The sequence below is a fragment of the Mirounga angustirostris genome, unplaced genomic scaffold (genome assembly GCF_029215605.1).
Source record: "Mirounga angustirostris isolate CCGP_5_RB_7025 unplaced genomic scaffold, mMirAng1.0.hap1 SCAF_4, whole genome shotgun sequence".
Classification (NCBI taxonomy): Eukaryota; Metazoa; Chordata; class Mammalia; order Carnivora; family Phocidae; genus Mirounga; species Mirounga angustirostris.
Window position 1 is genome coordinate 146,958,628 of NW_026991712.1, and position 17,841 is coordinate 146,976,468.

Here is a 17,841-nt window from a genome sequence, read left to right on the forward strand (position 1 = left end):
TCCTTCTTTCCCAGGGGACAATTGCAAAACAGGATAACTGGTGCTTAAAAATTCATAGAAAATGTTTCTTATCACCACGTCATAATTGTTATGACTCAGAAAAGTAGAATTGCCATTCTACTCTGCCTGTCTGGCCTCACTTTTGTTGCCTACCGAGTCCCCAGCAGCAGCTGCAGAATCATAAAAAAGAGAGAGAGAGAGAAAGAAAGAAAGAAAGAAAGAAATCCAGGGCAATGCTTTATTTATGTTAACGGCTACATTTGACTTGAAGATTCCGTCCCCTGAGCCTTGGGGTCAGCACATTACAGAGTGATTGATGGCTGTCAAGAGTGGGCAGGGCGGCAGATTGCAAAGGGGGAAGTGGACAGATGATGCCATGGCTTTCGGGGGCTTAGCAGAACCCAGACCTTGAAAGGAACGCAGTGGAAAACAAAAGCAGATGGAGAACTCTGCTTTAGGCCCTGCCCTTTCCTCTTCTCTTTCTTTCCTTTTCCCTCCCTTTCCATTGCACACTAGGAACGGGGTGGGGGCACCCCCCTGCACCAGCACACTCCAGAATGTATCACTGTTGTGGTGACCCTGGGGTAAGACCCTAGAGAGGTTGGGCCCAAGATGGTGCACCCCCACCTGCCAGTGTCTGAGTCATGTTTAGAAACCTGGGGGCTCTTCCCCTGGGGCGCCTCTTGGTGAGAGCCCTGTAGATCTCTGGGTGTCCCCCACCTTCTTGGCCTCATTTCCTAGGTCCAAAAACCAAACAGGAAGGACCACCTCTTCTGGCAAATTGTTCCCACCTTACGATCCAGGCTACTTCGGATTATGTTTCCAGAGGGCTTTCTGGCTAATCCTTGTGTATTTCGCTGGTGGAAACAAATGGTATTGGACCCACAGGCCTGTTTACAGATGGGGAGACACGGGAATGATGGAGGAGCTTTGAATTTTAAACATTAGCTAATGAGATTGCAGACGGGGGCACTGGGTGGAACGGCCTGGGTATTCCCATGGAGCCCTTCGCAGTTAGTTGTGAGGGAGAGAAGCAGGCCGAGCTTGCTTGCTTGCTCGGTGGCTCCACAGACATTTACGGAGCCCCTACCGGGTGCCCGTAGCCCCAGGAAGTAAGAGCTCTGAGTGCTGCCCTGGGGTGTCCCAGCCTGGGTAAATAGAGGGTATGCACGGAACCCTGCAGGGAAGAGGGTGGAGGAGGGCGAGGCTTATACTTCCCAGAGTAGGAGCGGAAAAAGGGAAGGCGCTTGGGGAGGGCATCCTGGGCAGCTGCTGGTGGTGGGCGTGCGCAGAGGAGCCCGAGGTGAGGCTGGAGCGCCGTGTGCGCTTTAGAATTGGAACAACACCGGTCCCCAGGCGCAGGCAGGATGGCCAGTGGTTGCGATTCGTCATTTCCCTTGCCTCTGCCTCCCTGCTTCTTGCTGCTCTCATGCAGTTATGTTGGAGACCGAGCTGGCTGTTCATTCATCCGCTAATTGTTTTGATAAGAGACTCTAATTATCCACTGCGATCATCAGATTACCATGAGCTCCAGGAGCGAGTTGGAGAGTTTGAGCCCACTGCTGCAGCCACCAGCAGCACCCTCTCCCCGAAAGGGACCCAGCATCAGCACCTGGCCCTCTGTGCCCCATTCCCGGTTGGTGCCCACTGAGCCATGGCGCGGAAGTGTCCCAGATGGCTGGGGTGGGCGCTGGAAATCCACTGGAAAGCATAGCCCTGATGTCAAGCAGGACTTTCCCTTGGATTATCTTTGCCACTGTGTTAAGTACACAGATAAGGGTTTTGGTTCTAGGAATTTCAGAATAAGGTGAGGAGTGTTGAGAAAATCAGAGGAGAAGCAGTAATGCTTCTAATGAATTGACATCAGCAGTCGAGACATTCAAACACCTTTTTTGGGCCGTTTGATTAAGTTCTACTTACATGTGATTTTGGTATAAAGAGAGCAATAGGCAAAAAACAACCAGGAAGGCAGATTATAAATTAATCCAATAATCAAATCCTCCAGCAAAGGTAATGGGGAATGATGGTGTTGTAATTGATCTGATACAGACTTTTACATCAGCAGGAGCTACAGAGGGAGGGAGCATCTCATCTTGGGACGATGATCGTGATCGCATCTGTTGCCTGTGGAAAGATCTGTGGTGGCGTGTGTGATCTCTCCCCGCAGGGCTGGTTGAAGGGGAGGGTTGTACCCTCAGTGACTCTCTCTGCCTTCATTTAGGCAATGTCTGTAGCTCCCAGATGAGCTGGTGGGTCTGGAGAGGCACGATGGCATCCTGCCTTCTCCCTGTGTGATCAGAGGCGAGGCTTTTTGAGAAAAGGGCAGGCCTGGGCAGTGGGGTCTGGCTGGGGTCTGGAGCGGGGGTGGGGGTGGGTGGGCAGGGGCATAACTGCCCAGGGAAAGTCAGATCCTGGTCCGAGACACCAGGCTGCTGTGTGTGTGCTAGCTTCTGAGACTCTGTCTTCTCAGTGATAAGATGGTACCACAGTGGGTGATGTCTGAGTTCCCTCTTGGCTCTCCTCTGTTGAGTTCCTTTGTTCTTGGACCCTCCCCCACGCCCAAGCAGGAAGCCAGAGAACTTAAGTTCAGCTTTCCTTGGTTCTCCAGCATTGGCTGCTCCCGACATACTTTTCCCACCTTCTCCTAGAAGAGGGGGGCCAGCTCTCTGCCTCGGCTCTCCCATTGTCTTCACATTTGGGGCTCAGCTAGCTGGGAAGTTTGGCAACACATCAGGCCATATATCTTGTAAACCGCCCTCCAGAAACGATCTCGTTGAGCAGATTTACCGATATAGTGGGCCTGCCTGTTCTCAGGGGCTGCCGTACTAAATCACAGCAGGTCCACTGGACTTGCACACCTTGGCACGGAACTTTTCAGAAAATTTCAGGCAGGATATATCACTGCCCCATTAACTCCCTGCCATTAATCTCCTTCTCCTACAAACCTGGAGTTTTCCCCAAAGCCCTGGAACTTGGTGAAAAACGGACCCATTTGGTAAATTCTGTAAATCAGGCTGGCTTTCTCCTTTCCTCGCTCTCCAGTGGGGCCTGCTTCCATTGCCCTGGGGATGGAATGCCGGGTGGGCAGGGGAAGCTGCAGCTGTGCAGGCTTTCCAGGGGTCACCCCGGGGATGGACACTGGCCTTGAGCATTGCTGCTCTTTCCCGCTGCCTGACCCATGGGATCAATGAGCGAACAGTGTTCTCTGGGGGTGGGGACCAGGGCTGTCGTCAGTGAGGGCCGCCAGAGACCGCAGTGGCCCCTGGGGTGGCACAGAGACTGGCGAGGGTATAGGGCCCATGCAGAGGACTGTCTGAAAGGGGCAGGCCCCTTCTCTGATTCTTCCCTGATTGCCAGAGAGGGATTTTGTTCTGACGGGGCTTTGCCCATGGCCCAAAGACTGTTGAGAGTCCATCCCTGCGTCTGGTGCCCATGAGCTGGGGCTTTGGAGTCCACAGACCTGGGTTTGAATGCAGCTTTCTTGGTCACTGACCACAGGAATTCAGCGGTATTTGGAAAAGAAAAGATGCAACTTGGAAGAGTGGGGCCTAGGATGAGCAAAAGGAAGATCAAGAAGGAACAGCTGTGATCTCCAAGAAACAAGTTCTGTCATTCCCCCCCGCCCCCCCAGCTTCTCTATTCTGCGTCTGTAAACTGGGGAGCGCACACTCAGCAAGCATGCTTGAGGATTAAATGAGAAGGTTCTGTAAAAGGCTTAGCATAATACCTTGTGCCACCCGACTTTCAATAACTGATATTCAGTAAATCTTATGGGGGGGGCACAGAAGCATACCTGCTGTACCCCACTTGTTTATCCTGCTGAGGTGGGCCCATGCCAGCCTGAAGGGAGGGGACTCTTGTTTTTGCCAGTTCCCCACCTCCTTCCCCTCAGTCTTTGCAGCCTTACTTAATGGGTAGAAGCAGAGGTGGATGGTTTCCATCCATAGGCCTTGCAGGGTCAGTACTTTTCACCTCTTGAACTGGATGAATTCACAGCAAGTCTCCCCTGTCACTGGAATCCAGGCTTCTGGAATCCAAGATGGAACCTTCCCCCCAACCACCCACCACCTCTGCAGGCCTTCTCTCTGCCCTCTGCTTGCCTGAAGGCAGGTAGTATGGCAGGTGAGGCCAGGAGCAGTCCTCCTCTGCCTGTTGGGACAGGGTCTGGCAAGCAGGCTGGGACAGGAGGCTGGAGCACCACCTTCTCCGGGGAAGATGGGGAGCCTCATTCCAGCAGGATGCCTTGGCATCCTGCCCCGCTGGAGGAACTGGTTTCCAGGGCCTGACTCTCAGCCCCACCTGCTAGAGGGGTCCTGGGGGCTGGGGACATGGATCTTGTCTGTTTCCAGGAGTAGTTTACTTTTCTCCTCTTTTGGCAAAAGTACGTGTTATCTGTGCATCTCTTGGCCTTTTACAAAGCTAATTAAGCCCTAGAGGCAGAGGTTTTTCTTTTTTCTTTTCTCTTTTTTCAAAGCTGTTTCTTTCCCAACTAAAGAGTAGTTTTAGGTGCTCTGGGAGCTTAATTGACTTGCTCCAGGGCTGACCAGTGGTTCCCAGTGCTTGGATGGGGTGGAGGAGGGTGAAGGACGCTGGACCTCTCTCCTCTGCCCTACCCTGGAACGTTCTCATAGTTCAGATATCCTGCTGTTTCTTTGTCCAGGAAGCCCGGAGTCTTCTCCTGAGTTCCTTGAAAATCATAGGCTAGGGTTCAGTGAATAGACCTGTGGAGTGTAAGTCATTATTTATCAGTATTGTCCCAGAAGGCAGGGAACATGTCTGTTTTTATTACCAGCCCTCCCCACCCCCCCTTAAGGTGCCGGGTGCAATTTTGGAGGAAACCAGTGATTGTATGGGGTGTCTGCCCCATGACACATGCTGTGTTGGACTTTCAAAGCCACCTGGTAACAACACTAGATGACTTAACATTTGAGGTCTAAGTGGGCTGTTGGTTTTGTCTGAACCTGGCTTCATTGATTGGAGGGGCAAGGGAGACAGCCGACTTATTTCTTGGAGACCACAGCTGTCCCTTCTTGTTCTTCCCTTTGCCTATCCTGGGAGAAAGGGCCTTGCCTTCTGCATCTCTTGAATGCTCATCCTGTGTCCCTGCTTGACTTGGCCTGGCCATTATCTTTCGGTATTCGGTAGGTGCTATCTTGAATTTACGTGCCAGATGCATCATTAGGTGGTAGTGATAAGAAAGAGCTGTTTAGGGCGCCTGGGTGGCTTAGTCGGTTGAGTGTCTGCCTTCGGCTCAGGTCATGATCTCAGGGTCCTGGGATCCAGCCCCACATCGGGCTCCCTGCTCAGTGGGGAGCCTGCTTCTCCTTCTCCCTCTGCCTGCCTCTCTCTCTCTCTCTCTCAAATAAATAAATAAAATCTTAAAAAAAAAAAAAAAGAGAGAGAGAGCTGCTAATTGTGGGTCCTTGAGGGACTTGCCTCCTGGCCCAGATCAGAGAAGGCTGGCCATTGTCATTGCTGGTGGCTGCTGGCCACGGCTGCTCATATGCAGCACCTTAGCCCACCGAAGCATTGCAGGTGCCCCAGCCCCAGATCTTCACTGAGAGCGCTGCAGCACATCTCCCAAGCGCTCGAGTCCATGCAGTTCTGTAGTCGCATCAGCGCTGCCCACCACCTCCTTACTGCCCGAAACTGTGCATTACTCTCTCAGCAGCCAGCCAGCCGGCCACAGGCAGGATAGCAGATACTTGTGACCAGACCAAGAACCTTCCTGAACAGTGATCTCATCAACTGTGCCTTGGGAAGCTGGAACCATGGCCATAGCTGTGCCCCAACTACAGCCCTGGAGGTTGGGTAGACCTACTAATTTTTCAGGCCCAGAGTTTTGGAAGGGGGCAGGGTAGAGCAGTTTACATTCCATTTTCCCAGCCTCTTTCCCAACCAGCTTTCTGGTTTTATCAAGCATTGCATAAAACATCATAGCTTCACTCTCTTCCTTTCTTACCCAACCCCTCACTTTATAGGCCAAAGGCCTCAGACTGCACCCCCACCCCCATCGTCCACTATGGGAAGCATTCTGTCCATTTTTGTCCTGGTGGTCTTCAGCTCCCTCTCCTTCATTCTGCTCTTCCTGATCAAAACAGCACATAGTAGGCCCTCAAGTATGTTTGAATGAGTGACTGATACTAGTCTGCCACCCTCAGAGGGCTTACCAGCAGCAAGTCAACATGCCAGAGTTGTACTCATCTTCGTTTGATCTGCTTGGCAGCTCCCTTGGTGTAGCATGCATTCCTCATCTTTCACGGGAGGCAGAAGCTGGGGCTCAGGCAGGTGAAGGCCCACCCGGGCCCCAGAGCTGCGCCACCTGCTTGTGCAGATCCATCCAGAAGAGCCTCTGCAGCATTTGTGGAATATTTAGGTAATGCAGTGCCCGCTCTCAGGACAGTAGCAGGGTGGGATGAAAGGAGCCCCGGGACAGAAGCCAGGGATGGACACCCTCCAGCCGCCGGACCTCAAGCAAGTGTCAGCCCTACTCAAGTCCCCCGTTTTCCTCACCTGGAAACTGCCACCGGAGCTCTTGCCCTGCAGTGGCTGTCTGGCCCTGTGCACCTGTGTCTGGACACGCCTGCCTTCTCTTCTGCTTCAGGATGCATGCCGCCTGTGCTCTCCAGCTGGGCCCAAGGCCCTGTGGGCTCAGCGCCTTTGCCTGGGGCATCCCTGGTCCCTCAGGCATGAACAGAGGGGCTTCTTGGACTTCCCTGGATATGCCACGTTTCCTTGCGTCACTGTGCCTTGGAGTGTGCCGTCTCTCCACCCACCCCCCACCCCCCACCCCCCCCAGCCAGGATTGCCTGATGCTCGTTTTGCTTCTTGGAGGGCAAGTTTGCCTGCATGGCTGGGCTCCAGGTTCTTCCCCCAGCACGCCTTTTCTGCCTTCGCAAGGCACACCCATTAGTCATTCATCCCACAGATGCATTGGTTGAATGTCTCCATTTGTCAGCTAACGGTGCTAGTTGATAGACTAACTGAGATTGTGTGTTGAAGTACTTGTGCTTATCTGCCCCACCCAGGTTCCTTGAAGTCAGGGCCTGTCTGTGTGACTCTGCTCCAGGTTCCTAGCACCTGGATGATACTTGGGATCCTAACTGTCCAGTAACTGGGCTGTTAACTTAAAACCCCTTCAGTGTAACCTTTGTCTTTGGTGTCTTTAAAGCCGGGCCTCTCTCCTCCTTGGTTCTTTTCTTTTTCTTTTTCTTTTTCTTGGAATGGGGGCCAGAGCCCAGAGCCAGCATTTCTCATCTTTAGAGATTGGCTTTTTTCCCACATAAGTTTTTTTTTTTTTTTTTTAAGATTTTATTTATTTGAGAGAGAGAGCACAAGAGAGTGGACAGGGGAGGGGCAGCGAGAAGCAGGCTCCCCACTAAGCAGGGAACCTGCTGCGGGGCTCGATTCCAGGACCCTGAGATCATGACCTGAGCCGAAGGCAGACGCTTAACCAACTGAGCCACCCAGGTGCCCCATCTTTGCCCCATCTTCCACATAACTTTTATTTGTTGCTTTTCCTCCCTTGGAAGTCACTGGTGATTGTGGGGAATCTCTCTCTCACTCGACTGGAAGGCCCTGGAGGCCAGGGGCACATCTGATTGGCCCCTGAAACCCTGCCCGCTCCTCTCTGCCTGGTGTGGAGCAGGTACCCCAGCGTCCATGACGGCGGGAGCAGCCGGAGGTAGCCTCCAGTTGTTGGATTTCAGGGGGTTCTGTGAGCTGAGAGAGCCCTCCTTTTCCTGTCAGAACCTGAAAAATTGTGGAGTCCGTCCAGATAGTGAGTTTGAAACCGGGCTCCCGAGCACTAATCTTTGTGGTTGGCTCGTTCCTTAGGCCTTTCCCGAACCACTTGCCTCCTTGAAAGAGAAGAGGCCAACGAAAGGACAGTAAAAATACTGGAAACACCATGTCTTCACTGCTTTCCCCCCTCTTTCTCTAGGACCCTTTTTTACAGCCTGATAAATTGATGCAGAACCTGCTTTTGGCCATTTTTCCTGGAGGTGGTCATTGCGCTTCCGGGAGGCTGGTGCCTGCCTGGAAGATTTATCATTAACGAACTCAGAGAGGGTCTGGGTGGTAAAGCAGGTAACAGAGTGGGTTTCCTGGGAGTGGGGGGTTTTAAGCATCTTCCTAGTTGTTGGACTGGAGGTGGGCTCAGTGGGTGGTAAGGCTCAGAAGCTGCTGAGCGGTGGCACAGCACCCTCCTCCCAGGAGAACCCCTGTCCCATGCTGCTACTTCTGCTGGTGTGTTTGGAAATTTCCCCTGTTAGAGATAAATCCCCAGGAGTTCCTTTACCCTGGTTTCTGCCTTCCCCCACAACAAAAGCACATGGCTGGAGTACCTACACACTGCTAGGTGTGTAGACCTGGCTGGGAGCTACACAGATGGTTTGCAGCCTGGTTCCTGGAGGAGCTTTGGACAATTGAACAGTGGCGGGGGTGGGGTCAGGTCTAGCTTATCGCGCAGAAGTTGTGTGAGAAGGAAGTCAGCTCTTCTCTGAGCCTCAGTTTTCTCATCTGGGAATTGGGGATGAGTCTAGAGTTCCTCTTCTCCACGTTGTTATAAGGGTTAGAAAGAGTATGTGCAGGGGGCGCCTGGGTGGCTCAGTCCATTAAGCGTCTGCCTTCGGTTCAGGTCAAGATCTCAGGGTCCTGGGATGGAGCCCCATTTCGGGCTCCCTGCTCGGCAGGGAGTTTGCTTCTCTCTCTCCCTCTATGCACGCTCTCTCAAATAAATAAATAAAATCTTAAAAAAAAAAAAAAAAGCAAGCGGTGTGTAGGAGCATTTGGCACATACTCAGTGCTCAGTAGTGGTTGGTTCCCTGTCCTCTGTTGAGTGTGGTCTGCAACAGCCAATGTGGTGTAGAACTAGAATACAAAGGATTCAGCCACAGAAGTGCAGCATTTGCAAGACTCGATTTGCTCACTTATACAATGGGAATACACCCCCTGGTCAGGTTGCTGAGGGGAGAAAATGAGATCATGGGAAGAAGGTGCCTGGTATATCCTGGGACACGATAACCTTCCTCCTCCCCTCACTCTCTTCAGTAAATTCTAAGGATATGTTGAGTGGTGGAGGTCAGGCTGGTGGGAGCAGAGTGCTAGTCTGGAAGATCTTTGCAGGAGCAGAGCAGAGGAGAGCAGAGGAGGGGGAAGACTCCTGCCTGGAGCTGGGGATCTGGGAGAGGCCAGTGGGAGGCAGTGCGACCTCCTTCCTCTGAACGAGACCCTGGCGGTGGCCGGGGTGTGGGTGGGGTGGGGGTGGGGGCCCTGGGGATGTGGCCCTTTCCCAGCATCCTGTTCCTTTAAGCCTGTGCTTCCAGCTTCTCCGCCTGGAGGCGAGACTGCAGAGAGCTGCTTGGAAAGCTTGATCCTCCCCTCCCCCAAACGCTGGGGTGTGAAGATGAACTGGTGTAACTACAGCTTGGTGTTTTGGTGTCTGTGAGAAAAGCAGAATTGGCTCAAGCTGCTTTCTCAGTTAAGGGGATTTAAGAAGAAAAAAAAATTTAATCCAACCCTGGTGATCAATCTGACACCTTCCCTTTGAGCCCCAGATGGCTGATTGGGGCAGAAAGTTGGCCACCACGGCTGTTGGGGAATGGAATGGTGTCTCTGTCTCTGTATATTGAGAACTGTGGGTATGCACGTGCACACCGTATATAAAGCCTGCCTGCCTGGTTTGGTTGTTTGGGGAGGGTATTTAAATATTCCCAGGACGTTCCTGTTGGTTAAATGTCCTTCTCGGAGGTGTCACATTAACAGAGCTCGGCGAACCAGGTTCGGCTGCCGTGGTTCAGAGTCTTCTCCCACTTCTTGTCCCCTTGCTGACATCCCAGGCCTGGTCACGAGGTACATGGGTTGGAGGAGGACGGAGACCCAGGCACGGCTCTTCCCCCACCTTAAGTAGGGTGCCCTGTCTTTAGGGTCCACTTGCCAGGACAGTTTGGAAAGTGAAAGGAAAACGTTCCCTCCACCATTATCTTATCACAACTTCTAGACTTGGACAAAATGCTGTCCGGGTCTGCACATGTGTTTGTGGTCTGCTTTTTCTTTTGGTAAGTATGCTTCTAATAATTCCTAATTATACTTTAATGGCTGCATAGGTTTTATTTAACTGTTGTTCGTCTCTTACTGGATCTTCCTTCCTGTCCTCCCCCTTCCCACCCACCCCATCATTGTACATAACACTGCGGTGAACATCTTGGCATTTCATTTTTGGATGATTTCGTTGGACTAAATTCCCAGAAGTGAAATTACTGGGTCAGAAAGTATGGACCTCTCCTTTCAAGATCCTTGAGTCATTTTGCCAAATTATTTTCAAAAGGATTGTCTTGATTTACACTGATGCTAGAATAGATAAATGGGTATTCTAACTGCATTTTTGCTTGCACTGGGGATTATGAAACACGTTTTTAAAGGAAGCTCTTTTTTTTTTTTTCCTCTAGATGAAAAATGTTATAACCCTGACTTTTCTACTTTTGCACCAGCCACCACGTCTGACTGCTGTGTGTTTCTTGTAATGCCAAGTGGAGTGTGGCGAGTCCTTTCTGCCCCCTGACTGCCAGGGACTGATAGTGCCCAAGAGAGAGGAGGGGGTGGCTGGTGGGAACAAAGGTAGACCAGGTGGCTCTCGTGCTCGTGTGTGCAGGATGAGCTACATGTGCCGTCAAGGTGAAGGAGAGGAAGTTGCATGGCTCAGAGAGCCTCAGCCTTGAGGAATGGGTGTGGCCTGTGCTTGCTCTGCACCAGCAGGCTCTGGTGATGCCCTGGCTCATCATTTTGTTCAGCAATGTTTATGGGGCCTCCTGGGCACCACGCTCAGTGGGGATAGGGAGATGGATAGGAGCCAGCAGTCTTTGCAGGCAGACAGAATCACACGCAGGGAATTTCTATATGATGTGACAGATGGCTGGAGAGGGTGCCATGGATGATCAGGGCCGGAGTGACAAGCGCTGCCGTTCTTTTGTTCTTGGGATTTTCAGCTCCCCTCTCCCTTCCCTGTTCATCAAGGGCTTCCCTTACCAGCAAGGAAGACAGATCAACAAGTATTCCTTCCTTGTCCAGTAGTTGTACCCAGGTGACCTTTGACTTCATGGAATTGCCGTGCTGGGAAGGGACATTGGAAGCCAGTAGCCCAGTACCTGTTGGGGTACAGTCAGTGACCGGGTGCTTACTGCCTAACTAGGCTGCTTGTCCCACACCCTTTTCCTCCAGGGCCCTTTCAGGGGAAGGATCTAAGGAAATATTTAAGGCCATAGCATATTTGTCCTGGGAAGCAGTGTTAGAAGTGTCAAGCCCAGCTTTCTTCCATCCAGTTAACAATCTATGTAACAATCTATGTAACAAATCATTTTTGCATTTTGAGGCTTCGTCCTGTGTGTGCCGGGCAGGGAGTCCCTGTTTCCCCGCCGACATTGGTGAGACTGCACAAGCCAGGTCTGGGCACAACGGCTACGGCTCTTGGTCACATTGTGTCATATGGAAGGGTTCTTATGCCCATCTTCTTGTGGGTATAAGAACTCTGTGAAGTAGGGGAGTCCCTTATTCTTTCTGCTTCTCCACGGAGTTTGTGCTACATGTTAGGTCTTTAAACCTGCTTTTTGGGATGTGTCCCACACTCTTGGTTGGTGTGGTTTGTCATTGTGTGGTCATCCTCCCCCACGTCCGTCTGCCAGAGAACCAAGTAATCCTGTCTCCCCTTGGGGATTGGGTCTAGGGTTACATATTGGGGGCGGGGGCCGTTTGGGCGCCTGGGAAGAGCCCCAGGATAGGAAGGGAAGTCTGGTGCGGGGCCTAACTCTGCTACTTATTAACTGGCTGGCTAGGCCCTACCAGGCCCCCATTTTCATCTCAACCACCTTGATACCTTCTAGGTCTGCAAAGTGAAAATCCCAGGGTTGCTGTTTACTAGCTGTCCTGAGGTTCCAGGAAAGCTTGTTTGGGGGAAAGCTTGGCCAATCTTGACCCTCAGTATCATCAGCTTAAGACCTCTGCACAGAGGTGATGGGCAACCTTCAGCCATACCCCAGAGAGGGGGACTCTAGTCTCCAGCACTTGGTGCAAGACCCTGGGCGCGGCCCCCAGAGAACTTGGCTATTGATTTCAGAAAACTCAGGCACACAGCTGGCTTTGGTATGGTCATCTCCCTTCCCCTCAAGTTCCTGGTTGGGGAGCAGGGAAGCCCGGAAGCAGAAGAGAACACAGAACCCCCAGATTGTGCTGGGGAGGGGGTGGATCATAAGACCAGCTCCCAGCTGCCTTCCATTGTCTGCCAGGGCAGTAGCCTTAGCCCCCTCCCCCAAACATATCAACAGGATTGATTACCCGATTGGTCCCTGGGCAGCTGGCTCTGGCCTGCATCTGGACCTGATTTCTCTGCTGTCACACACCCATTGTCTTGGATTATTCACTTCCACAAATCGGAGGTTGGCTTCACCGCCCTAACCCTACCACGACCCCCAGATGCTTGTTTGTCGGTCGAATGAACACTTCCTGCTCAGTGGGGGGGGGGCGGGGGGGAGCCTGAAGCACACGTGGGCAGCCTTTGAGCCCCACCCCCCTGCCCTGATGCAGACAGGATGTTCCCATCCCAAGCTCCTCCCCAGCCTCCCACCGGAGCCTGCCTCTCCGAAGTGGATTCAAAGTGGAGGAGACATTTCCAGGAAGCTGGCTCGATCCCCCGATTTGGAAGGAGAGCTTGGTGGGGAGGAGACTCCCAGGGGCTTCAGCTGGGCCCTGTCCTGTGGCCTCTGCCTCCCAGGTGGGAACAGTAGGTCTGGAGTCCTGCCATCTCCAGGCATGGGGGTTGGTCTGCTTTGAACACTGGGCTCAGGAGCTGTGACAAGATGGGACAGCCTTCAGGGCAGAGAACAGGTCGTGACTTTGCTTTGAGCCCAAAGTGGAGGCTGTGGAGGAGTGAACAGGAGCATGTTCTCTGGTCCTCTATGAAATCCCGTCTATTCTTCCAGGCTCATCGTGAGCTACACCCTCCTTGTGAAAGGAAGCCCTCTGTGACCACTTGCCCCAAACAATCCCTTTCCTTTGAAATACTACAAAGCTCAGAGCTGGTGCTGTGGGTTGGAGCCCTTTTCCTGTGGGCTCTGCTTTGTTGCATGAGAACGAGAAAAGGCAGCTAGGCCAGTGAAGGCTGGGGAGAGGCAGTTGGGTGGAGGCTGAGACAGATGTGTATGAGAGCTTCCACGAGCTGGATGGTGTGCTGGGCATGGTTGCCCAACCGCTGCGGATGCCACTGGGACCCCGGCACCATGGACCAGGGGACACAACACAGAGCTCCCTTTGGATGAAGTAATTCAAGGACTGTTTCTGTGTGCTGCCTTCTTGCTTTTGTATGGTGATAATGATTTGGCTGGTTCTCCAGCTGAAGACCTTAGAAATTGGATCCTCTACGATGCACAGGGCATGAGGTGGAGGGCGAAGCGGGGTGGGGGACGGAAGGGCTGCTCATTGAATGTAGTTGGGCTACTTTCCTGAATCTCCCGGCTTGCAGCCCCCTCCCTGAGTAACGGCAGCGATGATGGGGGTCACAAGGCCAGGGTGCATCACCCTTGTGGGCTGCATGTCCTGCTTATTTGCTCCTGACAAGGCCGACTTGATTTGGAGACCTTGCTGTTACGGTCCTTTGTAGTGTTCCAGGCCCCACACCTGCACTGCCCTTGGTACGCCCCGCTGTGGTCTCCTGAGTTAGGTGGGTTGCTTGTCTTCTCTTTGCCCGTGAAGTCCCTCAGGGCCCCGCAGTCTAGTAGGGGTCAGAACCAGCTTTGACTTCCAGGTTCTCCACACTGCCTCGCTGCCTTCTGGCTTTTGTTCCAAAGCAGAGAGTCCTTGTGGCTCAGCTCTTCCCCAGGGTGTTTTCAGTCTGGGAGGACCGGAGTCCTCACTCCCAGCCACTGGTGGGTTTCTACCTTGAGCCCAGGCCGCCCAAGGCCAGACCGGAACTCTGCTGCCCCCTTCTGGGATGGCCCGTTCTCTCCCCGTGCCCGTCCCCACCTTGCTTTCCTCACTAAGAGGAAGTCTGTCACTGGTTGGTGTCAGTGAAGCGTGTGTGGCTCGGAAGACATCAAACCGCAGATTTCTTATTGCTCGAGACTCTGGAGAGATGAGGGGTGGACCTGTGTTCCTTCCAGGTGCCATTAGCTCCCGGAGCAGAGAGCACTGGATGGGAACCCACGGGGACCCTTCTCACGGGCACGCCGGCTCACCGTCACATGTGCTTCGCTTTCTCCCGGGAAGTGGAGTTGTTGCCCTTGCCTGTCACATGGGTTGTAGGCATTTCGGTTCTATGACAGACCAGCCCATGAAAATACTCTTAAGGCAGAACTCTTCTCTTCCCAGGAGCAGGAAAGGCAGAGTGGGAAGGCCACGCATGCTCCCATCCTGGGATCGTGCCCACCCCAGCCCTGCTTTTCCGCTTAGCTCTCCCTCTCCCCATGGTCTGGACGAGTACTTCGCAGATTGCATCAGGGAACCACTTACCCCAATTAAAACAGCCAGGGTGGGGGCAGGAGGAAATGGGCCCGGGGTGTGTTGGGAATGTTTTAGCTAATGCGGGGAGTGCTTTTTAAAAGGCAGGTAGAAAACTTTTTTCTCTTGGTAGATCAATTAAAGATCTTTCTTAAAATTAACCCCTGGAAGGTGTGTGTCGGTGGGCTCTGTTCCCCGATGTATACCCAACTCTGTGCAGACCTCCCCCACCCCGCAAAAACATACTCTCAATGCCTTTAGAAATTTCTATGAAAGGTGACCAAGTGTTTTTCCAAAGAGCTCCCCCTCTGTGATAAATGCCAGGTAGTGACTGAGCCCGCGGCCCCTGGGGAGAGAGAAGAAAGCCCGGCCGAGCACTGGAGAACCATTTCAGAGAAGGGGGGAGGCTGGCTGTGCCTCCCCGAGGTCTGCATGGCCTGCTGGCAGGCACGAAGACGGGCATCTCGTCAGAGCCGGGCAGATGGCGTTCACCTGCTCGGGACACGCTCCCTGGTGCTGGGGCCCTCAGAGCTGCTGGGATAATAACAGACAGCTGCCAGCACTGGGGCTGAGATCTGCGGGCATTCAGACACTTGGGAAGCGTGCAAGGGAGAAGGAGCCGGCTCCAGGCCTCCCCTCCCTGCCACGGCTTGTCTTTTGTTTTGAGATTTGTGTGCCGCCCCCCCCCCCCCCATCCGAGCAACAAGAGTGTTTTAATAGAGGACAGTTCTGTTTTGGAAACGACAAGAAAGCGCCTTGTCGAGTGTGACCTGGCCTCCTCTTTGTCCAGCCTTCTCCCGCTTTGTGTGCGCCCGCAATGGGTTTTGTTCTAAGGGGCAAAGGAGTTGGACATGGATTTGCTGTGTTCCTGGGGTTTTCTTTCTTTTTCCTTTTTTGGCAGTGGCTGAGGCTTTTGGTTATTCCTGAGTACAGGGCAGTTGGGGAGTTGGGGATTTTCAGGACCACTCCAGAGTCTTTGAGTTTTACCGGGTGGTGTCAGGAGTGATGGAGAAGACAACGTGCTGACCGCCTGCTGTTTTCTCAGCCCGTTGAATACATGGGGAAGGGACCAGTAATTCCTCACAGCGCCGGCTGCCTCAAACCCTAATAGGGACATTTCCCCACATATCAGTCGGATGCAGGGCTGACTGTTTTTGAGAACCGGCTTCGCTTTCCTTCTCTTGGCATGCAGAGGAGGGACGCTGATGCCTCCCTTCATTATCCGGTTCCTACATCATGGCTAAAGCTCAAGTCTATGTTGACTTGATCTGGCTTGTTGTAGAAACTTCGGCTCTCATTAGGCGACTTGCAGAATTGTGTATTGTCTGGAGGAGGCTCGGTTTGATGGGGTCTGATGGAAATTTCATAGCCGCCCTCAAGGCAGAGCTCCTGCCTCACTCCTTCAGGCCAAGACCGGAAGACAGGTTTGCCTGCCAGGCAAACGAGTGGTGTCCTAAGATGCAGGAAGATGACAAAACCTGCTTGATAACCTGCACTGCTTGAAATCCGCGTGCTCCGTTTGCTTACACGCTCTGGGCGCGCTGTTGACAAATGGGCCCTGTTTAGTCACTAGAGCTATGTTCTGTGTATGCCTCATACAGCCAGAAGTGCACTATCAGTTTGTCACACGGACCAGCTTTTCATCTCCTGTGCCCACTTATTCCAAATCAGTGAGATTTTCCCTGTAAAGCCAGGGGCAGAGATTACCTTTTCCTTAGGTATGCTTAATTTTCAGAGCTGACCTAGGAATGAATCCCTGCCCCTCCGGATTGGTGCATTATTCCAGTCTTCTTTGTTATTTTAGTATTGTTCTGGTCAGGGGCTTGGGAGTTGTTTGTTTGGGGGTGGGGGGACGTGTGCTTTAAAACGTTTATTTATTCTACAACTCTAGGGATTCAAAGATAAATTAAGATGGGATCTTTGCCCTCAAGGAACCCAGACAGAGCATTGAACTCAGTGCAGTGTGTCGTTCCAAGCGGGCCTGGGCCAGGGTCAGCCAGGCACAGAAGAGAGAGAAGAGAGCGGTTCTCCAGGCTCAGGGGGGACGGGGAGTGGGTGTAAAGATTGGCAGGGAAGGTGATGCTAGGGCCGATTTGGTAGCAGACACTGGGTGTTTGCCAGGCAGCCAGAATGGTGGGGAAGCTGTTTCCTTCAAAGCGTGCAGTGTGCTCGAGGATCCCAGGGCCAGGAGAGCAGGAGGAGGAGAGTGTGATGGGAATATAGGGTACCCCGAGTAGCAGGGCCTGGGTGGCCCCTTGAAATCTGGGTTCCATTCATCCTGGGGGCTATGGAGTCAGGGAACAGCTGGAGTCCTGTCTGAGTTTCATTCTGGGAATCTCGAGGTTGAGCGTCAAGCTGAGTAATGGTAGTGGGTGCCAGGGGGAAAGACTACAGTTGTCACGGAAAGAGCCCGGTGTCAGGCAGGTCCCAGCTCTGCCCGCTACCACTGTGTGACCCTTGGCAATCTAGTCCTCAGTCGCCTGCTCTGTGAAGTGGGTCGTGTAGAGAATTTATATCTTGGGGTTGGTGTAAAGGAAGAGAAGCGAGCATATTAAGTGCTTTGTACCAAATCAGCACGTACTGTTACTCTCAGCTTTATAATGATCCTACCCATAACAGCTCCTAAGAGACGTCAGACGCCAGGGTGCTGGTCCCACTCGCCTCTACCCAGGGATTACCCAGGTAAGGGCTGAACATGGCCTCAGGTGAGGCTGTGTTGCTGCCGTGGCTTTTTACCTCTGTTCCTCAGTCTTGTTTCAGATAACCTGATGCTTGCTGATAATGAACCTGGTGTCCTGGCCGGAAACTCTGTGCCTGTTCGGACGTGTAGCTTTCCCCCTGTCCTCCGGTGGCTGCGCTCTGTGACACAGGGCTGACACCAGCCCGAGGCTATCGCATCAAGGTGTCCATTATCACATCCCTCCCACCCGTTCCCTTAGGGAGTGTATGATCGCCACTCTGTCCTTGGGAAGGCCCCGTGGGTCCTGTGCAGGCCAGATGTGGTCCTGTCCCAGGGGGTGGGCTGGGTGGGGGACTTACAGTCTAGGAGGAGGAATAAGAAAGGAACTCAGGAACCCAGGAGCTGCCAGTCTGGATAGAAGGTGCCAGGAGTTGGGGACAGAGTGGGAGTGGGGGAGGGAGGGGCGGCACAGTCAGGTAGGGGGAGTCTGGGAAGGGCTACTGAGGACTGTGGGTGGCATTTCCCTGGGACCTCGAAGGTTAGGGTGTTTGTACAAATGATGAAGCGTGGGAGCAGATCTTGGTAGAAGACAGGGAGAGGTAGAAGAGTGGCTAGTGGATCAGGTGCCTGGACTTGGGACAGAACTGGGAGAGGGCAGAAGAGTCCGCCAGAGAGGG

At 53.0% G+C, this 17,841-nt stretch overlaps 1 protein-coding gene across 11 annotated transcripts in view; it reads left to right on the plus strand.

Annotated features, from left to right (window-relative positions):
* Positions 1-17,841, plus strand: part of SSBP3 (single stranded DNA binding protein 3) — a 163,024-nt gene that overhangs the window by 73,475 nt on the left and 71,708 nt on the right. Inside the window, exon 1 of one of the 11 annotated variants that reach the window (XM_064589091.1) lies at positions 12,726-12,763. The exons of the other annotated variants lie outside the window; for them this stretch is intronic. The gene's annotated coding sequence lies outside the window, so the exon portion shown is untranslated. Of the gene's footprint in view, positions 1-12,725; positions 12,764-17,841 lie in introns of those variants that run through there. 11 annotated transcript variants of the gene reach the window in all.